This window comes from Pholcus phalangioides, unplaced genomic scaffold (assembly GCF_987345545.1).
Source record: "Pholcus phalangioides strain wild (caught in Gottingen) unplaced genomic scaffold, Ppha-v1.0 ptg000022l_1, whole genome shotgun sequence".
NCBI lineage: Eukaryota > Metazoa > Arthropoda > Arachnida > Araneae > Pholcidae > Pholcus > Pholcus phalangioides.
Window position 1 is genome coordinate 5,352,892 of NW_028301615.1, and position 19,120 is coordinate 5,372,011.

The 19,120-nt window shown below is 40.9% G+C and overlaps 1 protein-coding gene and 1 non-coding gene across 3 annotated transcripts in view; both read left to right on the forward strand.

Moving 5' to 3' along the window:
- LOC149069395 (uncharacterized) overlaps positions 1 to 19,120 on the forward strand; it is a 166,202-nt gene that overhangs the window by 59,355 nt on the left and 87,727 nt on the right. The gene's annotated exons all lie outside the window — the stretch shown is intronic.
- TRNAA-GGC (transfer RNA alanine (anticodon GGC)) lies at positions 463 to 534 on the forward strand. Its single transcript has one exon. It is a non-coding gene; the product is annotated as a tRNA-Ala (tRNA).

A 19,120-nucleotide genomic window follows, 5' to 3' on the forward strand; every position in this document is an offset into this window, starting at 1 on the left:
TGAAGATATTTATTATTTGAGATGTTAATTTTTTTTAAGGAAGGAAAAAAACTCATCTCTGCCTCTACGGGGAGTCGAACCCAGGTCCCTCGATTGCCGGACGAGTGCTCTGACCACTAAGCTACAGAGGAGATAGAGAGTTTCCTTCGCTAGAGCGTATATATGCCAAACGGAACCGTGCAATGGACGGTGAAACCGATCAGCTAATAGCTCATGGACGACGAGTCACCAGATGGCTATATATATATGACATGAATGTCGCTCTCCACTTGTTAATACAAGATATACAGAAGACTGGATGTTGTGAAGATATCTTGTATTAACAAGTGGAGAGCGACATTCATGTCATATATATAGCCATCTGGTGGCTCGTCGTCCATGAGCTATTAGCTGATCGGTTTCACCGTCCATTGCACGGTTCCGTTCGGCATATATATGCTCTAGCGAAGGAAAATCTCTATAGCCTCTGTAGCTTAGTGGTCAGAGCACTCGTCCGGCAATCGAGGGACCCGGGTTCGACTCCCAGTAGAGGCAGAGATGAGTTTTTTCCTTCCTTAAAAAAAATTAACATCTCAAATAATAAATATCTTCACAACATCCAGTCTTCTGTATATCTTGTATTAACAAGTGGAGAGCGACATTCATGTCATATAAATGATCTTAGTGCAAACGACATTGATCAAGCAGTTGAACATATTACTACACTCATTAAAAATACAGTAAATGAGGTAACTACTGAAAAAGAAATAAACAATAAAAATTTTGGTCTCCCAAAGGAAATCCTTGATAAGATTTGCTATAAAAATAGAGTGAGAAAAGGTGGCAAACTTTTAGAGGTAACATTGATTAAGTTATATTAAACAAGTTACAGAGGGAAATAAAAAAGGAGGTGGCTGCTCATGTAAACGAAAGATTTACAGATTTCATAAGTAACGTAACAGCTGAAAATGGACACCTATGGCATGCATGAAGAATTTTCAAACCAAAAGACACCAGAATAAACAAAATAAAAAATCATTCAGGTGACCTGGTCTTTACAGATCAGGCAATAGCCGATTCCTTCGCTGAAGGATTTAAAAGCAATTCTCTCGTAATACAAATCAACCTGTAACTTCCTCACAAAGAATCAGACGAAAGGTTGCACAATATTTACATCATTATGCCAGCATAACAAACACTTGTATGGATCTGACATCCACAAATGAAATTCGAGACACCATAAACAAACTGGACATCAAAAAAGCGGCTGGGATAGATGGCATTAGCAATAGAGCACTAAAGTGTCTCCCAGTTAATATTCTGAACTCTGTCAATAACATTTTCAATGCAGCAATTCAAAACAATTATTTTATTCAAATTATTAAAGTACGAGTGAGCAGAGAAACGAATTGAAGTTTAATGGATACACAAAAACAAGCCGTCCGAACTGAACGAACGCAAAACAACGAATGTAAATAAAACATGTGTTGCCACAAATAAAGCATTAAAGTATATCACGGTTAATGGTTAGCAGGTAATTTTTAAATATTCAATATTCCCCCTAAAATTATTTTATAACCGAATGCTTCTAAAGCACCAGCTTTGGAATTAGATGAGTACAAAATACCCCAATTCACTGTACCCTTTAGGTATTTCAATGTCCTTTTCACAACATTCCAATGGCACTCTTGAGGTTTGTCTAATACCCGAGAGAGCATACCAAGCGTGTAAGCTATATCAGGTCGAGTGACCGTAGCTAGAAACATGAGGCTCCCAATAGCCTCTCTGTAAGGAACATCAAGGGCTGGAGCAGCAGACATCTCTGCTGTTAAACAACACTTTTCAATAGGCATGCCTACCGGATTTGCATCTGTCATATTGAAACGGGCTAAGGTTCGTCTGCAATAAGATTCCTGATGGATGAAAATCGATCCATCATCCAAATAATTAATTTGCATACCCAAAAAGTACTTGGCATTATCTATTACAACTGCAAATTTAGATCTGAGTTGGTCAAGAAATATATTTAGCATTTTTAAGTCCTTGGAAAATATCAGACCATCATCCATATCAAGGATAAGAAAAAAGGTTTTCTCTGCATTAGCAAACAAGCATGGATCTGAACTTGAAGAGTTCAAGCCATGATTTCCTAGAAATTTGCTGAATTTTTCATTCCAGCACCTGGGGGACTGTTTCAGTCCATAGATGCTCTTCATCAATTTGCAGACCTGATTTGAACCATTCTCGAAACTTTCTGGCTGGTTCATGTAGATTTCTTCTTTTAGTTCTCCATGAAGAAATGCTGTTTTGATGTCAAACTGAGCAACCTTTAATTTCTTCTTAGCAGCCACGCTTAACATCGTTCTCACAGTATCCCAGTGAACAACTGGACTGAACGTTTCAGTGTAATCTACACCAGGTATCTGTCCAAATCCTTTAGCGACCAGACGTGCCTTATATCTTGTCACTGCACCATCTGCATTTTTCTTAGCTTTGAACACCCATCGACTTCCTATGGCTTTTCTATCACTTGGCAAATCCACCAGCTTCCATGTCTTGTTTTCAATTAGAGAATTCATCTCTTCTTGTAAAGCAGCTTGCCAAAGACTTGAATCCTTTGATGACATTGCTTCTGTGTAAGTGACTGGTTCATCACATTCTGCCAGCATGACATAATCATCAAACTTGGATGGCTTCTTCAGCTTCGACCTGTCTCGTAAATTATACGTATCTGTGTCTGGCTGTGATTCAACTTGCTTGGAACCATCTGTCTCTTCGGTAACTTTTTCAGTAAACTCTGGATTGTTGATGAAAATTTGCTTGCTCGTGATTTCATTCTTGAACACAACGTCCCTCGAAAGCACTATTTCATCTTTACTGGGTATCCATACCCTGTAGCCATCTTTATCGCCACAATACCCAACAAAATATCCTTTCTGAGCTTTCTTATCAAACTTTTTCCTTTTCTGTTTTGGAACATGCACAAAACATTCAGCACCAAACACACGTAAATGATTGAATGGTGACTCTTTTTTATACCACAGTTCATAAGGAGATTTTTCCTCAACACTACTTGGTCCAGTTCGGTTGATAACATAGGCTGCGGTATTAACAGCTTCTGCCCATAGCTTTTCTGGCAATTCCTTGGCGTGTAGCATAGTCCTGGCGGCTTCCACAAGAATTCGATTTTCCCTCTCAATTGCTCCATTTTGCTCTTGTGTGTATGGCATTGAGTTTCGGTGAATCAATCCAATTTCTTTTACAGTGGATTAAACATCGGAATTCTTGAACTCTGAACCACCATCAGTTAGTAGCTCTTTAACAGTATGACCTCGAGTTCGTACTTCAGCAAGAAAATGCTTCACCTTTGAAGGAACTTCAGACTTTGCCTTCAAGAAGTATACCGATCTGTACTTCGAGAAGTCATCCTTGAATACAACATAATATCTGCTTCCACCCAACGATTTTTCATTCATCGGCCCACAGACATCTGCATGGATCAGTTCACCAACTGTTGGCCTCGTTGTTCTGGTACCGAAACTGAGTCTATGCATTTTACCATATGCACATGCATCACAAAAATTTCGACTGAACTGAATGTCCATACCTTTACTTTTGAGGAATTTCTGTACATGTTGATTGTTCTGGTGACCTAGTCGCTCATGCCACAGTTGAATATCAGAATTTTTCACAGCAAGACAAGCTTTAGAAATTATGACACGCATCAAAAGCTTGTACACACCACTGAGTTGACGAATTCCAACAGCAACAGTCTGCTTCCCATTTCGGAACTCTCTTGTGCTTTGTGTAGCAACTTCGATGAGACCATGATTCAGAGCAGATCCCGATGAGAACAGATTCTGGTCAGATTTAGGGACATACCAAGCATTTTTCAATTGACCTTGTTTCCACTTCCCACATACCAACATTTCCACATCAATCGTGCCGTATCCTTCAGCATACATGAAAGTTCCATCACCGAGACGAAGCGGTTTTGGCTCATCAAAAGGAACATACGAAGAGAAGAAATCCGAACGAGGCGATATGTGATGAGAAGCCCCCGAATCAATTATCCAACAGTCCTTGTTAACATCTGTGACAGACATGAATGCTTGTCCCTGAGAACTCTGGTCAGAAGTTTCATAATCTTTACTTGAACGGCAGTTCTTTTTGATATGACCGACTTTCCCGCAGGAGTAGCACTTCACACTTTTCTTCTTCGGCTTTTGAATTTTTGAAGTTTCGAGCTTTTTCTTAGCCGTCGAACTAGCATTTTTTGCAATAAATGCTACAGTGCCCTGTTCGGAACTGCTAGATCTCTGTTCTTCAAGTCTCTGTTCGTGAAGCCTGAGACGTTCAGTCAAAGTCGCTACACTTCTTTCGTTATGCGGAACTGACTCCCAAGCGTTTTGGAACTCCAGGTACTCACTCGGAAGAGTATTGAGTATCCTATTCAGCAACATTGAAACAGGAAGACTTACATTTTCTTCTTTGAGCTCCTCTTGCAAATCTTGCCAAATTCGTCGCAGTTTTGATACATGGGAGGCGATACTGTCATCTGGATCCTTGGTGTAGTTAAATAGCTGCGAATACAGAAAGTCCAAGAGTCTCTCATTTTTCTGTTCGTATACAGTGTGCAATGCATTCCACATATCTCTGCCAGATTTGCAGGTAAGAATATGCTGCTTTGACTCACCACGAACACTCGACCCAATTATATATCGTGCAATAGCATCAGCCTCCTCTAACGCTTTGACATCAGCGGCAAACTTCATGCGTTCAGGCTCGGTTGCGTTTTCATCCAACGAAGCAGGATACGTGACTTGTCCCGAAACGACCGGCATCACTTTTTGGATAGTCAGCTGTAGTTCCACATCGAATTTCCAGCTTGTCCAGTTCTGTATACCTTCCAACTTATCGATGGAATGAAGCTTCTCCATTTTCCCACTTGAATTGGAAACTAAAGCTCGAAAAGTAAACAGGTACTAAATTTCGTTTCCGAAGTCAAAATTCCGCAACCGTAGACACACGACCATTAAACAAACTCACTACGAAGTGGAGGGTCACTGGGCCCATAACCTATTCAAATTATTAAAGTACGAGTGAGCAGAGAAACGAATTGAAGTTTAATGGATACACAAAAACAAGCCGTCCGAACTGAACGAACGCAAAACAACGAATGTAAATAAAACATGTGTTGCCACAAATAAAGCATTAAAGTATATCACGGTTAACGGTTAGCAGGTAATTTTTAAATATTCAATATATTTCCCTACGCCTTGGAAAAGATCAATCATCAAAGCAATTCATAAAGCAGACACTGATCCCTTAATTGCTCAAAATTTCAGGCCGATTAGCCTTCTCAGTAATTTCAGTAAAGTCTTTGAGTGAGTTATTGCTCCTAGATTAACACAATATATGCAAGAAAACAACATTATCAGACCTGAACAACACGGATTTAGGTCTGAACATTCATGCGTAACTCAACTTATTAGGGTTACAGAATTCATCACTGAGGCATTCAATCATTTTTACTTTGTGGCATCAGCTTTTTTGGATATTTCCAAAGCTTTTGATCGCTGTGATCACACCAAACTGCTGTCAAAATTAATTGATTTAAATTTTCTGCCTCACTTTATCATCATCTTCTACAATTATCTTTTGGGAAGAACCTTCCAAGTTAGAATTCAGGACAATTTGTCAGCTATTAAACCCATACAAGCCTCTGTCCCTCAGGGCAGTGTCTTGGGACCACAATTGTTCTTACTGCACATAAATGATATCCCTAGTCCCACAAAATGGAACCATTGCATTATTTGCTGATGATTGTGCAGTGCTGTGTAGTAGTAGAAAAGCCACACAGGCGTTGGAGAACTTGCAAGAAACTATTGACTATATCGAAGCATGGTGTGACGAATCAGCTATACAGCTAATTACAACAAATGTAAGTATGTCTGGTTCACGAAACGACGAAAATTACCAAGACAACCACTCCTGATTGATAATAACACCTTAAGACCTGCCAGACAGGTTAAATACTTGGGGGTGCATTTTAAACAAAAACCTTTCATTCACACCACATGTTGAATATCAATATGTGAAAAATAAAACAGAGTTTCGGGGATGCTAAACAAGATCACATTCCCCCAGGCAAAACTTTCCCTCAAAAACAAAATAATATTATTCAAAACCATTCTTAGACCAACTATGTTATATGCGTCTCCTGCGTGGGCGCATTCATGTAAAATGAACATAAGAAATCTCCAGACTGTGCAGAATAAAATCCTTAGAAGGTTTACCAAAGCACCCTGGTACATTAGAGGAATTAACATTAGGAATGACCTTGAGGTTCCCCACATTTTTGACTACATCAAAAAAAATAAATGGTGAGCAATTTGACAGAATGAGAGAATTATAGCACCAGCACCTACGAGACATTGCTGAATATGATATTCAGGTCATAGGGAAATACAGAAGACCCCAACAAATTTCCCACTTGGATTGGAACCTGCTCTAAAATTAAAATTCTGATGTACATATTGTAAATAGAATTTCACTTGAATTTTGGTTTTTATTCAATTCTTACTTCTAATTTTTCATACTGGTATTCTGAGTAATAGATACTGTTACTCTAACATATATTCATTTCAACTTTCATATGAGCACTTACTGAACAGAACTGTTATATTGTGTAAATTATATCCCTTTGCATCTTTATTTGAGTTTACCATCTAATAATTGTGAAACTTTACAAATCGATTGAGGTTTTTTGCTCTGCGACTCCCATGCAGTGTTTCCCCCCCCCCTCTATTTTTCTACCTGCGAACTAGTTATGAGAAGTTAATTGGCGATTATTGAACTGTTGTAAATGCCTGCTTCTGGATGTGAAAAGTTTTGACTGTGGCGGCGGCTTACCCTGGCTCAGATTTGTACTAGCCTGACAATAAAATTCTAATTCTTTCTTCTTTTTCTTCTAAATTCTTTTCTCTCATTTTCCGCTCTTCATATTCCTTCTTGGCCAGTCCGTATGCTGACAGTCATCCCCTAAAGGATGGAAATCAGCTCTAAATTCTATTCTGGTCTGGTTCTGGGTTGGATTGACCTTTGGCCACAATGTGCACTCCAGGACACAACCATTTTTACAGAACCAACTGAAGAGATTATAAAAGGCATTGTTACGTTAGCGAAATAGGTGGGTGGAGAAGGGTTCAATGATATGGATATAGAAGAGAAGTCGAACAGCTAATTAATAGCAATTCAGAGGCATTGCCCGAGGAAGAATTAATGCAGCTGATTGCTCATGAAACAAGCGGTACCAGACGAAGAAGATCAAAATAAAGAAGTAGTAGACAAGTTCACCATGAGTAACAGAGCAGGGGAGATTCACAAGTTCAAATCAGCAATAGATTATTTTCATGATGAAGATCCCTCTATGGTATGTTCTTCACATGTAGAAAAATTGATAGAGTAAGTCTTGTCAACATGCTCCAACATACTTGATGATATGAAGAAGAAACAGCAAACAGAGATCACAATGATCTTTCAAAAAACATCAACAATTAATTGCTGCACCCTCTTTTACATTCCCTTATACTTTTGCGTCACTCTGCTCTTCTCGTGATGTTCAATAAACGAGATAAACAAAAAAAACTGGTTTCGGTTATTTGCAGATTTTTGGTATTTTCCCCACTTCCAGAACGTCACCCCCCACGAATACGGGGATGGGGCAACAATAATTTAGAGTTATATTGGATGGTTTAGCATTATATATGCGCGTGACAGTGTACATGCTTTTGGTCAGGGATCCCCTGACTGCTTTAGCCTTTATAATGGCTATATCCATACATGACATCCCTCTCTTAAGCTTTTAGGTTACATAGTCATTCAAATATATTGGGCGTTTACAAATTCTCCCCACTCGAGTAATCTTTTGATTAACATCTGTATGCAGTGTAGGAAGATAATTTTGGGTATGTTCATAGTGTCAAGGTGAAAAGCACACTTTTCCCCCTCTTTTGACATATGACATAGAGTTTTTGTAATCGAGAGTTATTCATATCATATTTATGTGTGATATTTTTGTGTCAAATAGTAGATATGTGTTTTGTGTTGTAAGAAAATTAGTTTGTTGTCCTTTTTCAGCTAGGAAAACGAGTAGGTTACACACCTATTTTTTGTACACACAGTATGTGTTTTCAAAATTTTTGATTTTCGACACGATCCCGATATCGTAGACATTGACCGATTATTCTAAATTAATCCTTTGGAATTTTTGCTCCTTGGTGTCAAGTGTGAGCAGATTTTGAGGCATCTTCGTTGGAGAAATTAGGAGTTTGTAAAAATTTAAATTTGATCCAGGATAGTACGGCAGGAAATGGCCATTTTTCGAACTTTCGTTTCCGATCTCGAAGGTGACGTGGAGAGAATTTTTTTTTTTGCTTTTGTTTATTTTTGCGGATGGAAACACACAAAATTACCGCTTTTCGTGTTTGAAACTTTTTGCCATTTCATCAGAATTTTTCTGGAGGATGAGACATTTCGAAGCAACGCCCACTTTTCAATTTACTTATACCCTCGAAACGTCGGTGGGTTGGTTCAGTCTTCCGTTTCCACTCGTCGAAAAAAAACGCGGTCCCTTCAATGTTAGTAATGTGAAATTGTTCTGGCGAGATGTTGCTGTTCGCTACCGCAGTAGTTTTCCCATTTTGTTGCCGAGGCGATCATGAAGCCTACTACTACTTCACCAAACACCAACTCTGGCCATATCGCTATATTGCAATTTACTACCATTAGTGAGATGGGTTGGAAGTGAAGGCGCTGTCTATCGGTGGTCGCCTCGAGTTTGTTAGGGAAAATATCTTATCTATGATCCTGGAGCCTGTCACCATGTCCAGAGCAGAGCCTGAGAGTGTTCTATGCCAGCTGAGAAGGATCCAGAGAGTTTTGTCCTATCTTGGATAGCCCACCTATTTCCCGATGTCCCACGAACTTGACTCAAGATCCAAGAACTGTGGCAGTTACCTTTAGAGGATATGGAACACTGACCCCTGGGTGACAGAACGTCGAGTCACTCGGCATTTGTAAGTATGTGAAGTTATTTCTTGGTTTTCTCTCTCATTCACCATTTCTTTTTTTTTGTGGCGGTAATCTGGGAATTTGTAATTTTTTTTTGTTAATATCATGATTCATTGAGGTTAGATCAAACCCCCCCCCCCCGAGTTGAAATTTTCGGTTTAATAGAATAATAGTAAAAAAATGCTTTTCCAACATCAACATTTAACAAACCTTTACTTTAAACAGCTAAATAAACATATCAAAATCAACCCGAAATTGTGCATTGTCATAGAGATCATTAGAATTAACACACGTTAAAGAACTTTATACTTATTCGAAAATTTCAACGCGGGGGGGGGGGGTTTGATCTAACCTCAATGAATCATGATATTAGTTAGTTACCTTGTTAGTAGTTACCTTGACCACAAAATAACCCTTATCTACGGGGAGTGCTAGAGTTCCATCTTAATTAGGTTTTACCACATGAAAACAAGTGAAAAGAACCAAATTACTACAAGTCACACATACACATTCATAATAGTTAAGATAATTAAATTTTAATTACTTTTCTTCCTCAATGAGATATTTTAACAATACAGCAGCATAATTTAAAATACTTCAAAAACTGACATTGAGCAAATTCAAAACAGTCACTCTGTGCAGAAAAATTGGTCTATTCGAATCACCAGCCTAGGTGTTGAAAGATACTTATATAAGGAGCAAATGTTTTGGTGAAATAGTGTTTCTTTGGGAACTAACATGATATAATATATTAGTGCTGTGATTGTGCAAGTTAAAATTTTCAGAGAGTAACTCAAGTAAGAGAACATATAACATATTGGTGCCGTGTAAATTTTTTTTGTGATAGAAAAATCCAACATCACATAGTTTTTCAACGGGGGGGGGGGGGGTTTGATCTAACCTCAATGAATCATGATATTAACAAAAGAAAATTACAAATTCCCAGAAGATTACCACCACGAAAAAAAAAAAGAAATGGTGAATGAGAGAGAAAACCAAGAAATAACTTCACATACTTACAAATGCCGAGTGACTCGACGTTCTGTCACCCAGGGGTCAGTGTTCCATATCCTCTAAAGGTAACTGCCACAGTTCTTGGATCTTGAGTCAAGTTCGTGGGACATCGGGAAACAGGCAGCCTATCCAAGATAGGACAAAACTCTCCAGATCCTTCTCAGCTGGCATAGAACACTCTCAGGCTCTGCTCTGGACATGGTGACAGGCTTCAGGATCGCCTCGGCAACAAAATGGGAAAACTACTGTGGTGGCGAACAGCAACATCTCGCGAGAACGATTTCACATTACTAACATCGAAGGGACCGCGGTTTTTTTCGACGAGTGGAAACGGAAGACTGAACCAACCCACCGGCGTTTCGAGGGTATAAGTAAATTGAAAAGTAGGCGTGGCTTTGAAATGCGCACACTTTGATTCGTGGCGTCAATTTTTACGACATCACTTTTGACCAATTAAGGTGAAAGGGCAAGTCTAAAATCTGGACAAAAATAACGCCCTGAACGAAACTTTCTTCCTACGGGGAGACTCTTCTGATCCCAAGGACAATGCACTAAATGTTATACATTTAAATAATGCACTAAATGTTATTACTCTAGTAGGAGCACCAAATCTGGGGTAAAAGGGGGGAAAAAATTACAGAAAAGGATTTCTGTTAGCTTTAGGAGGGGCGTCATATTCAAAGAGGAAACGCAAAATAATAATTAGGAAAACTTATTTGTGCCCTCTCTGTGTGTGTGGGAGGGGCGTTAAGTCTGAAGTAAAAGGGTGAAAATATTGAAAATGATTTCTGCGTGCTGTAGAAGAAGCACCAAGGTAAAAGGGCAAAAAAAAAACAAAAAAACTCTACATGTGATGTGTTATGACATAAAATATCACTGTTCCTTTGAACGCATCAAAACGAAGCGATTGATACAAAAGTTTGTTTTTTTTAATTGGGGAAGTCAGGAGGGCCCAAAAATAGGTCCCGCTCGGGTAGAGATTTTGTCTCGACCCGCCCCTGAGTGCAACATATGTGTGTGTGTCGAAAATTGTAACAAACCGTACATACACAACTGAACATCTGTTTGAAGTTTCATGGATCTTGTTCCAGATATCCGGCGAGTAACAGTAAAGCCTCCCATGTTGGAAATTCAATTTGATTTTTTTAAACAGCTTTGCAAACCATATTCCGCAATCGTGACCCCCCCCCCCCCCCCCCACAATTCTGTTTTTGAAACTAAGAAAAAAGTTTGAGGTGCAAAATATGCATTGCTTTATTCCATTGATATTGTTGTCTCTAAGATATGCTTCACAGCATTGTTTTGCACCTTGGTAAGGTACTAGGTGTAAGAGCGATGATATGTCTCACCAAATAGATCTATTAATTAAATAGTGTGCCAGTTGATTAAAACATGAAATTTTTCCACTATGTTATACATTATTTGGGAATACGAATCGTAGTGTGAACTTAATCTAGCTGCCTGTAACTGTAAGGTAAGCTTATATATTAATTACGATTTGAGGCACAGTGGAAAACATTTGAATTGGCACCGCGAAACAAGAAAAAAAGAAGTTCTGGAACTAAAAGTTCTTAGGAAATGGAAAGATAACATCTGAAGGAAAGAAATGCGAGATTTTCCAGGAGCAGATTGAGTGGTCTTTTGTTGCCATTAAAAGACGTAGGAAGAGCAGTTGGAAGTTACGATTAGCTGAGCAAATTCAAAATAATAGAACCATAGATCAAACTTCTTTTTCAGAACAGTTCTCTCTGTACAAGTCTCACAAACACCAATCGTCTCGGTAAGTTTGATAAATTTTGCAGCATTTATCACTTTTACTGGTGATTATGCATAATTCTTTTACATCCTGTATGCACAAACGTGCGGGTGGCTTCTTTTCACTTCAGATATTCTTTTTTTAACATCAGGGATGTTCAGCCCAAACTTCAAGAATTGTGCATTATCGTTGAAATTAAAGCCGAAGTCCCTGAGGTTAAAAAAAAAATCTACAGATTGAAAAAAACAACCCCTTCCCAGTGCCGTCTTAATGCATGGTGCCCACCTGGGAGTGGCCCGGAAGCCTGAAGAAAGGAGGGGTCTCACAAAAATGAGATCTAGTTAAAATTTTCTAGAATTTACTAGGTAGGGCCTCAGAAAAACCACTTGGCCCGTGGAGGGGGGATGCATGATGCTCTTCAGATGGCCCTGTCCCTTCCCAGGGCCGTAGCGTGCTTTCTCGGGAGCAGTCTTTTCTTGGAGTCTCCTTGAAATAGTTATGCTCAGAAAAAGGAGTTACAAGCGCGTCCCCCTCCCATTCGGCTTGGGGCACTACCTAAGTTGCCTCAGAATAGTTATGGGCCTGCCCAAGTTGTAGGGCCCTGTGCTTTAGCTGGTGTTTGCTTGCCCTTTCTGTTTCTTAGTACTGGGTCTGAAATGGATAATTTCAAATGAAGTTCATGAGTCTTATAAATATGGAAGAAATCATACTTAATTTCACTTTAATTTAAGCACTTTTATTATCAGCTTTGCCCGTACATGATGTGTGCACTATGCAGAGTTGGTGTTTGGTGAAGTAGTAGTAGGCTTCATGATCGCCTCGGCACCAAAATGGGAAAACTACTGCGGTAGCGAACAGCAACATCTCGCCAGAACAATTTCACATTACTAACATTGAAGGGACCGCGTTTTTTTTCGACGAGTGGAAACGGAAGACTGAACCAAGCCACCGACGTTTCAAGGGTATAAGTAAATTGAAAAGTGGGCGTTGCTTCGAAATGTCTCATCCTCCAGAAAAATTCTGATGAAATGGCAAAAAGTTTCAAACACGAAAAGCGGTAATTTTGTGTGTTTCCATCCGCAAAAATAAACAAAAGCAAAAAAAAAAATTCTCTCCACGTCACCTTCGAGATCGGAAACGAAAGTTCGAAAAATGGCCATTTCCTGCCGTACTATCCTGGATCAAATTTAAATTTTTACAAACTCCTAATTTCTCCAACGAAGATGCCTCAAAATCTGCTCACACTTGACACCAAGGAGCAAAAATTCCAAAGGATTAATTTAGAATAATCGGTCAATGTCTACGATATCGGGATCGTGTCGAAAATCAAAAATTTTGAAAACACATACTGTGTGTACAAAAAATAGGTGTGTAACCTACTCGTTTTCCCAGCTGAAAAAGGACAACAAACTAATTTTCTTACAACACAAAACACATATCTACTATTTGACACAAAAATATCACACATAAATATGATATGAATAACTCTCGATTACAAAAACTCTATGTCATATGTCAAAAGAGGGGGAAAAGTGTGCTACGACTTTTCACCTTGACAATAGTTTCCAGAGCCAATGTTCAGGTCATCAAACTCCTGTGACGCATTGTATTTGAAAGTTTGGCACTGTGATGGTCGAATATGACTTCTGTTTCTTCGCAGAATTCTACCACAGGGTGTTTTCACTATGTATTATCTTGGAGATCTATGAGCTGAAACTATCTGTGCTGGTTGCCATTGTTTCTTATTGAAATTCCAAACTCTTACTCTTTCACCATTGTTTAGAATTCCTAAGGGGTGAGCATTTCTGTCATAATATTGTTTCTGCTTTCTTTGCTTTTCTTTCAAAAGGTGGGTCACATTCTTGTTTAACTTAGTTTTGAGCAATTCTTCTGAAATGGGTAATTTTGTTTTCAGCCGATGATTAAACATTAATTGAGTGGGAGATAAGTTCACATCAGGAAGAAGCATGTTCTGATATTCCATTAAACTAACCGAAATCTTCTCTTCATCGCCATTGGATTTCCTAAACATGCTCTTGGCTATTCCTACTGATTTTTCTACCATTCCGTTACTTTTAGGATACCTGGGACTTGCGAAAATGAACTCAAAATTCCATCTATCAGCAAATTGTTTGTAATGTAAGCTATTGAAAGGGTTATTGTCTGAGACAACTTGGTTTGGTACCCCGAATTTACTGAAGAGGCTTTTGAGTGTGCTAATTACTTCCGGTGCACTTTTGTCCTTTATTGCCTCAATTTCTATCCATTTTGAGAAATAGTCAGCCAATACAAGATAGTATTTGTTTCCGAATTCCATTAGATCAACACCAACCTTAGAAAAAGGTCTGTTAGGAATTGAGTGATTTGTCAGTGGTTCTTTAACATTCTGCTTCCTGAATGTTTCGCAAATATCACAGTTCAACACTATTCTTTCAATATCTCTTGATAATCCAGGCCAATATAAGACCTCTGTAGTGATTAACGATGATAAAATCTATTCAATTTATTTATTAAACTAAAACAAATCACAAAAATCACTACATACGCATGGAACGGACATACACATACGCGACAACATGTGACACCTCAACCAAAACACTGAGTGTCATCTCCAGACGGCTTTGACTTCTCTCCCAACCACAAGGAAAAAATATGTATTATATCCGGACGGCTTTAACCGATTCCCCACAGGTAGTCCCCCACCAGCGATAGCGAGAGAACTACCTGCAAGGCAACCTGAATCTGACCCGTCTACCTGAGCGGGTGGTCATGAAAGGTTGGTCCTCGTCACTGGAAGTCTGTTGATCTTTTGAAGTTATTGTTGCTTGCTGATGCTTTGAACTTGTGGTTGCTTGCTGTGAAGTTGTTGTTGCTTGCTGTGAAGTTGTTGTTGCTTGCCGTGAAGTTGTTGTTGCTTGCTGATCGTTAGAAGTTGTCCGCTGATGCTTTGAAGTTGTTGCTCCTTGTTGATCGTTGGAAGGCTTGTGGGCATTGAAGGGCAGGTCATCACCACAGATGTAAGCCGGTTTGACTCTGTCTATGCTTACAGATACTGGTCGACCTTTTATTAGTATTTGGAACACCTTTTCTGATCTTGACAGTACTTGGTAAGGTCCCTCGTACGGAGGTTCTAGGCCTTTCTTCACTCTGTCTGTGCGGAGGAAAACATATGAGCAAGACAGCAGGTCCTTGCTGACAAAAACAGAATGTTTTCCGTGGCGAACAGTCTGTCTTGGGCTTAAATTTTCCATGGTGGTCTTCAACTGATCAACGAAGCTTGATGGATCTGGGTGATGACGACTAGGTACGAAAAACTCTCCTGGCAGCCGTATAGGTGCACCATACACCATTTCCGCAGTTGTAGCTTGCAAGTCCTCCTTCCAGGCGGCTCGAAAACCCAACAGAATCGTAGGAAGTACTGTTACCCAGCGGTTAGTTGCGTGAGCCTTGATAGCAGACTTAAGGTCTCGATGGAAGCGTTCTACTTGACCATTTGCTTGTGGATGGTATGATGTGGTCCTCTGGCGATTGGTTCCCAAGAACTTGGTTAGAGCCTTGAACAAAAAGGACTCAAACTGGACACCTTGATCTGAGGTGATTCTGTTAGGTGAACCGAACCGAGCAACCCATCCAGAATAGAAAACCTTGGCCACGGTGTCAGCAGAGCTATCCGGCATAGGGAAGGCTTCAGGCCATTTAGAGAAGCGATCCACACAGGTGAGGCAATATGTGTAGCCTTCTGATGGAGGCAAAGGGCCTACAATATCAATGTGGACATGTTCAAACCTGGCATCAGGTGGTGAAAATTCCCCATGTGGGCTCTTCGTATGCCGACTCACTTTAGACTTCTGACAGTTAATGCATGTACGTGCCCAAGTGGTCACGTCAGCCTTCAGTGTGGGCTACACGAAACGCTCTTGAACTAGTTTCACAGAGGCCTTCACGCCAGGATGTGACAGTCCATGCAAGGCAGTGAAGATGTCCCTACGCATCGAGGATGGAACCAGTGGTCGAATGCGTCCTGTAGAGACGTCACAGTACAGCTGAAGCTTTGATTCATCAACAGGAAGAGAGTGAATTTTCAAGGAAGTAGATGAAGGATTGGTGAGTAGTTGCTGAATATCCTCATCTTTGAGTTGTTTCTCTGCCATTCGTTTGAAGTCGGTGGGAGATGGTGTGTCTATGGAAGATATGGATATCCGAGACAATGCATCTGCCACAACATTTTCTGCACCCTTGATGTGTCGGATATCTGTGGTAAACTGGCCAATGAAATCCAAGTGTCGAAGCTGACGAGGTGAGCATTTGTCAGTAGTCTGTCTGAAGGCATATGTGAGAGGCTTCTGATCCGTGTACAGGACGAATGAATGGCCTTCAACCATGTGCCTGAAATATTTGATAGCAGAGTAAGCTGCCAACAGCTCTCGATCATAGGCACTGTAATTCTTTTGTGCAGGAGATAACTTCTTGGAGTAGAACCCAAGTGGCTGCCAAGATCCTGACACACGTTGTTGCAAAGTTGCGCCCATGGCAATATCGGAAGCATCTGCCACAATAGCCAAAGATGCTGCTGCCACTGGAAATGCCAAAGCTGTTGCATCTGCCAGATCCCGCTTAGACTTCAGGAATGCTTCATCGGCTTCTTTGGTCCAAACGATCTTCCTCTTATCGTTTCGCTTGGAACACGCTAGAAATTTATGCAGGAGTACCTGCGTCTCTGCTGCTTTTGGAACGAAGCGACGATAAAAATTGAGGAGGGCCAAAAATCGTCGGAGCTCTTTGACTGTGTCTGGCTTTGGGTATTGAGCGATGACCGACACTTTCTCAGGAAGAGGTGCAACGCCAGTTGCAGAGATCATATGACCCAAAAATCGAACTGATGGTTGCCCCAGAACACATTTAGCAGCGTTGAGGCGAACTCCGAATTCGGAAAAACGTTTGAATACTTGGCGCAAATGTTCCTTGTGCTCTTCAGCGTTTGTAGATGCCACGAGAACATCGTCGAAATACGGTACACAAAAGGTGAAACCCTGCAACACCATATGTATGAACCTCTGGAATGTTGCAGCTGCATTCGATAGTCCGAAAGGCATGAAGAGAAATTCGAACAGCCCGAATGGTGTTGTTACGGCTGTTTTAGGAATATCCTCTTGTCTCACAGGGATTTGATGAGAAGCTTTTGCGAGATCTAGGGTGGAGAATATTTGTTTCCCCTCTAGCACCTGGAGACAGTCCTGGATGTGCGGAACGGGATATCTGTCAGGGATAGTGGCAGCATTCAGTCTCCTGTAGTCGCCGCATGGTCTCCAATCGCCGTTGCACTTGGGTACCATGTGCAGTGGGCTTGCCCAGCAACTTTGAGATGGTCGGCAAACTCCTTGTGCAACTAGATGATCGAATTCCCACTTGGCTGCACGCAGCTTGTCCGGTGGTAGCCTGGGAGGTTTTGATGCAACTGGCGGGCCTTTTGTCTCAATGCAGTGTTGGACGTCATGTTTAACAGCATTAAACGTTGCTACAGTCTCTGTCAGTTCAGGGAACTCGGTGAGAATTCGATGAAATTCACTATTGTCCCGGATGCATTTCACTGCTGGGGATGGTACGTCCGCACCAGCAATCTTGCAATGTGAACGAAGCTGAGTGAGTGGATCGATTAATTGACCGCGCCGAACATCTATAAGCAGTCCGAAATGCCGCAGAAAGTCAGATCCGATGATTGGACGTGAAACGGCAGCAACGATGAATGACCAATGAAATGCACGACGAAGTCCTAGGTCTAGTTTTAATAGTCGTTGACCGAAGGTGTGTATGGCAGTTCCGTTTGCAGCAAACAACTGAAGCTTGTCTGGCTGACGTCGGGAATCTTCTTTGCGTAGTGGCAGTACAGATACATCAGCGCCAGTGTCTATGAGGAACTGCACGGAAGATGAATGGTCAGACAGATATAGCCGGAAGCACTCGAGTTTGCCGTCACTCCGAGTATCGAGTGACGGCCCAACTAGTTTCCCTGCTGGTTGAAACTGCAAGGCTGGACACATTTGGTTGCTTTTTCTTTGAAACGCCAGTGGTACCAGCAGTGCTGGTAATTTCTGTCACGACTGCTGGAACGCTGACGAGATCCTCGGCGATTTCTTGATTGGGATCGAGCACGCGTTTCGAGACGCTGCAAACGCGAAGAAATGTCCATTAGAATGGTCTGCATTTGCGAAGCTTCAGCTGAAACCGCATGAATTGCAGTGGAGCTTTCCGCGGCGGCAAGTATGGCATCAGCCATTTCTGCCAATTTATCCAGGCTATCATTGGATATCGCTAGTATTTGCTGAACATTTGTAGGCAGCCGCTGGAGGAAAAGAGACTTCAAAATATCATCACTCACCCGTTGCCCAGCTTTACTTCGCATTTCCAGGAGAAGGCGTGATGGTTTCCGATCACCCAGTTGCAATCCAGAAATTAGGTCGCGCGACCGCTGTTCCTCCGAGTCCGCGTACTGCGTGCACAAACGGTGTTTTAGCGTAGCGTAAGATGTTGCGGTGGGTGGGCTGGTGATAATGTCCCCGACAACAGACAGCTCCTCTGGTTGCAAGGCAGATACGATGTGATGATACTTGGTCACCTCGGCTGTCACTCCTGCCAGAAGAAACTGACTTTCCATCTGCCTAAACCAGATCTCCGGATTTGCTCGCCAAAACGGTGGAGCTTTTACGGAAACATGGGCGATCTCTGCCGAACCAGTTGCGTTGTCATCTGCCATTTTGTTTTGCTTAAATCCTTTGGTTGCCTGTCCTCTTCACAATATAGGTCACCAGTTGTAGTGATTAACGATGATAAAATCTATTCAATTTATTTATTAAACTAAAACAAATCACAAAAATCACTACATACGCATGGAACGGACATACACATACGCGACAACATGTGACACCTCAACCAAAACACAGAGTGTCATCTCCAGACGGCTTTGACTTCTCTCCCAACCACAAGGGAAAAATATGTATTATATCCGGACGGCTTTAACCGATTCCCCACACCTCTCTTGCTTTGCACTTAACAATCCCCATGTGTGACTCATGTATTAAACATAACATATCTTTACGAAGTGCTTCAGGGCAGGGACTATTAGTTTGTTATTAAAAAACAACAACCCATCAGCTATGTATATCTGATCTCATAGCTTGTAGTACTGTTTGACAGTGCTTGAACATCTGTCAGTGGGCCAACCATTCTTATTATAATGAATTATCTCTTGAAGGGTTGGGTCAAGCTCAGTACATTTTTGGAATTGTTTCAGTTTCCTCT